Consider the following 5,245-nt stretch of genomic DNA (forward strand, 5'->3'; position numbering starts at 1 on the left):
AAGCAAGTAAGTGTGTGCGTGTGGCACCGTGTGCGTGCGCACAGTTCTGTCTACCTGGCTGACAGATGAGGAGGAAAGCGCAAAATGCTTTCCTCCTCATCTGTCAGCCAGAACTCTGTCAGTCAGAAACCTTATCTCCATGTTTTTACTTTTTTTTTGTAAATTAACACCCTACTTACAATACAGTGTCACAATCAAAAGTAGCAGAGCCACAAGCTCGAACGCACGAAGCGACATGAAATCACACCTGACGTACTGTGCGGTGCAGTGTGTGTGTGTGTGTGTGTGTGTGTGTGTGTGTGTGTGAGACCCGAATACCACCCAGGTGAATGGCCTGGCGGCTCAACAGTGACCTATTGACCCCAATCATCTGCAGGGGTCAATGGGTCGTGCTACAGGCATCCCATACTCCAAATAGACTCAAGAGTAGTTCATTGGAGCGGTGTCCGGTGTGCATCGCTCAAAAATAATGAATTAGGTTTCCACCCGACAGACGGTTTCTCATTCCCTTCCATTACACAGAGTTTCCCAAAACGTGACAACCTTGTGGTTCTGCAGCTTAGCGTGAACAAGGTTTCCCCAAAGGCATTTTAACCTTTTCTTTATTTGCGGGAGAAGTTTGTAACGTCTCATCTCTTCATGAAAGACGCAGCTCTGTGCCAAAAGTGACAAGATCTATCATTTTGTTTTAGCTATTTAGAACTACCGGTATCGGAATAATTTATGATAAGAATGACTCCATCCATAAACGCATTCAGTGTTTTCTTCCATAACTTCACAACATTGTATTCCATCCTCTGCTTTCATGTCTGGTTGGAGTGATGAGAAACTGGCCTAAAAACAACCGTATCATTAATATTTGACCTTTTTCAAAAATAGCTATTTAGAACTACCGGTATCGGAATAACCCATTTAGGCCTGACCTCAAAATAAAAAAAAATCTTCTAAATCCTCCGGTTTTCTGAAATAAATATTTTCACGATTTTTCAAAAAATAGCAGACCTACAAGCTCGTAGCGCGCCACTCGGTGGCGCGCTATGAGCTTGTAGATCTGCTATTTTTCAATAGCTAAATTATAACATAATGTTTAAAACACAAAGGGGTTCCCGCCCAAAACGGGATAATTTAGAATGACTCCATCCATAAACGCATTCAGTGTTTTGTAACAACCAAGTTCTTCCATAACTTCACAACATTGTATTCCATCCTCTGCTTTCATGTCTGGTTGGAGTGATGAGAAACTGGCCTAAAAAAAACAACCGTATCATTAATATTTGACCTTTTTTCAAATATGCAAGTTAAGCCTAGTCTAATTTACTCAATCACGCAACGGTGTCACTTGCCAAACATAACGGATCTACAAGCTAAGGTGCGTGTCAAATCTGTTCGTTTTGGCAAGTAACACTAGCCTTAAAGCAATATTTAATCCTCAAACTTCCCCCTATCCGTTACAATACGGACCCAGTCAGTAGTAATAATAATATCACATTCCTTGAGGACGAGTGAAGAATACAAAAAATTAAGACAATAAGAGTTTAAGATTATCAACAGCAAGATGGAGAGTCTAGAGTAGACCTCATATGTCCAAAATATAGCTTCGCGTCACGTTTGGAGCTTGCAGATCTTCTACCGTAGATACTTTGGTATGTGACCCTGTATAGAGCGTCGCAGTCCCGCCTCCTACCCTGGACCAGGAAATTAAACCCAATGCATTTTCCTCATAGACATTTCTTTCTTCAGTATTTATTTAAAGACTGTTACGCCGCAGACAAAGCCAACTCGAGTCGTGACAACTCATGACAACACAAACAATATTTTGGACCAAACAAATAATTAGAAAGAAGAAAAAAACGGCAGGTTACAACACTTTTTTTGTTGGTTTTCTTCTTTGTAATTATTTGTTTGGTCCAAAATATTGTTTGTGTTGTCATGAGTTGTCACGACTCGAGTTGGCTTTGTCTGCGGCGTAACCGTCTTTAAATAAATACTTTAAGAAATGTCTATGGGAAAAATGCATTGGGTTTCATTTCCTGGTCCAGGGTAGGAGGCGGGACTGCGACGCTCTATAGTATGATCAAGGACAGTCTAAGAAGGATGAGACGCGAAGACCGTACGGGCGACGCCATGTTGCTTTGGAAGGAAAGAAACATGCGCAGTTGAGACCAGGAAGTTGGACATGCACAACTGCGCATGTTTCTTTCCTTCCAAAGCAACATGGCGTCGCCCGTACGGTCTTCGCGTCTCATCCTTCTTAGACTGTCCTTGAGTATGATCAGGAAGTGCATTCATGTACGAAAACAATAATGATGAATTATACAATGATAAATCTGTTTATAAACTGCAGCACAACTCACACAGTACAATCCCAAGTGTACCCTGAGGTGTCCACACTCCACAGTACCTCCGACACACCACATTCTTACTCAAAAATACCATTTATTTTACGATTATACTGTGACTTATAGTCGGCATAAGTCATTTTTGAGGTGAAGTATTCCTTTGCTTTGCATTCCCACTCGTGTTTAGAGCAATGGAAACGGCGTTCAGCTTTTGAATGGCCTTAATGATGGCCCTCAACATTGAGCTTTGAAGTGTATCGAAATAATTTATTGTAATTACAGCCTTTAATGGTTAGCGGAGAGAGAGGGAGACGTCTGTTCACTGGCCTGCTGATGTCGTACGCCGTACGGCATGTTTCCTGAATAAATCATTCTTTAAGAGATTTAGATTTCACTCTGTGGTTGGAGATCTAGATTAAAAGTGATTTATAGACATTCTACAGACCATGTGCCGTGTCGGAAACTTCACCACATACTGTGTAAATGCAGCATTTCATCTCTGTCGGGGGGGGGGGGGGGGGGGGGGGGGGGGGGGGGGGGGGGGGATGTGTGCTGTTAGCCTATTACTGTAGTAGTAGGCCAACATCAGTGTGGATGTGGTCGTGCACTCTGCTTGCTCGTGCATATTATGCCCTCTATAATGTCCACCATCAGCCTCTTATCTCTGGCTTTCTCGCATTGTCAGCTTCCACTCTGAATTGCAGGACACACACACACACACACACACACACACACACACACACACCACCCACTGGCTTGATGAATCGCTAACGTGCCATTCGCCACAATCGACTTATCTGCGGTGAATGAGTCACCCTGTAGACATGTGGCGAGCAGCGATGGACCCCCAACCCCCACATACACCCCCCACATAAACCCACCCGTCATACATCCCATCATACACCCCCCTCGAACTCCTTGGCCTGGTTTTTCCACTGTCCCAACAACCCGCCCACTTGTACGGTCGCCACGTGTTCCATCCGTCTCATGTAACTGCACTGTATACCATCAATTTAACCCCTGTTTGCTCGCACGCACACACACACCTTATGATGTGGCTGCATGTGACAATACATATAGGGCCCTATCTTGTGCCACCCTTTACCCATTACCCCTAAACTTATTTGCCTTTTTTTTTTTTTTACTATTTTGAAAAACCTTTTAAAATTGTTCAACTAGCCGATCTACATCGACACGTTGTGAGCTTGTAGATCGTGGTGGTGCAAGATATAGCCCTTAGAATAATAACAACAAACTAAGTATGAAAAAAATCATTAACATGGTGAAACACATCTTGATGATGTCATCAAGATGTGTTTCACCATGTTAATGATTTTTTTCAGATCTAAGGTATATTAATGACATAGTAAAATGTTGAAAATGAGTGGAATGCCCCTTTAACCCTAATCCTAACAAATGGAATCAAATGGACCCTTATTACAGGTCATTCCATTTGTGCTCTCTTTGAAGTTTCAGACACTTGAATCAACAGTAACACTAAGTATTTTCCTGTGTACTTTCTGGAAATGTCTGCGTGTTGCCTGGCGTTTCCCCCTGTGAAATATTTGTTTAATGATTGCACACAGGAGGTGATGTAAGCATCCACTCATTATGTGATTCATTACCGCAGGGATCAGATTGTATCAGAAAAGTGTAACTGGTCAAGTTCTCTGAAAATGCACCAAATGCTGTGTCTGTTTCTCATTAATGTGCCAGTCCTGAAACAGCCACGCAAGGCCGGAGGAAAATCGGCATCACATTTCATACTGTATGTAACCGTGTACAGATCATATCTGTGCTGTATGTCTTTCAGGTCAAGGACCCTCGAAGTTCATTATGTATTTGGCAGTACACACCCATCTGACAAATCTTTTGTGCTATAGGAACCCCCCCCCCCATACAAGATTTATGTTAAAAAAATAAGAAAATTAGCTTAAAGGACCACTTCACCACTTTTCAACCTATCTTCATATAATAGGTCCTCACTAATAATCATGATAAAATGGCACGCTTTTTTTCTACTCAGTCTGTGTCTCATAGGAAGGCTGTGGGCAGTTTAGAAACCGTCTTCCAGTGACATCATTAGGCAGATTATTTTTTAAACAAGATTCTTTTACAAAAATGTTTAGATTTTCATTATGAGAACGATGGCTTCCATTTTCGCATTGCAACTTTTCAGGACTAGAAAGCCTGCAGTTTTTATTAGCTTGTATTCCCCATCGATGATGTCACTGGAAGACGGTTTCTGAACTTCCCACAGCCCATATGAGACACAGACCGAGTAGAAAAAAATTGCGCCATTTTTTTCTAGATTATTAGTGAGGACCTCTTATATGAAGATAGGTTGAAAAGTGGTGAAGTGGTCCTTTAATTAAGTTGTACAATGTGTCGCATCACAGGGAACCCCCAGGGGTCTTTGAGGGGGTCCCCAGACAAATTAATTAATATAGCACCACAACTCAATATACATTGGATATGACATTGATTTTAATATTAAGTTGTTAAACATTTTGAAACATTTGGGGCTTCCAAAAATAAACAAATCTTCCGATGGGGAAATTCAAATGCATGTATATTAATTTGGGGTCCTTGACATGAAAGGGGTTGTGAACCACTGCAATTATAAAGGCTTCAGCCAAAAATGTAAACGCATGGTTACTGGTTACTGTCTCTGTCGGGTGGAAACCTCATAATATGACCTAACAGTTTTGGACATATTACTGTTACTTTTCAGGATTCAAATTCAAACATAAAAGGCAGATCTACGAGCTCAAAAACACGTCGCTTTGCACTGTGTTTCAAGCTTGCAGATCTGTTTTTGATACTATATGATCAATTAGGACGATCATTAAAAAGAAGTTAAAATATGGAGACAAGAGGTTTTTGTCCGACAACGCAATGTCATG

The sequence above is a fragment of the Electrona antarctica genome, assembly GCF_951216825.1.
Source record: "Electrona antarctica genome assembly, chromosome: 13".
Classification (NCBI taxonomy): domain Eukaryota; kingdom Metazoa; phylum Chordata; class Actinopteri; order Myctophiformes; family Myctophidae; genus Electrona; species Electrona antarctica.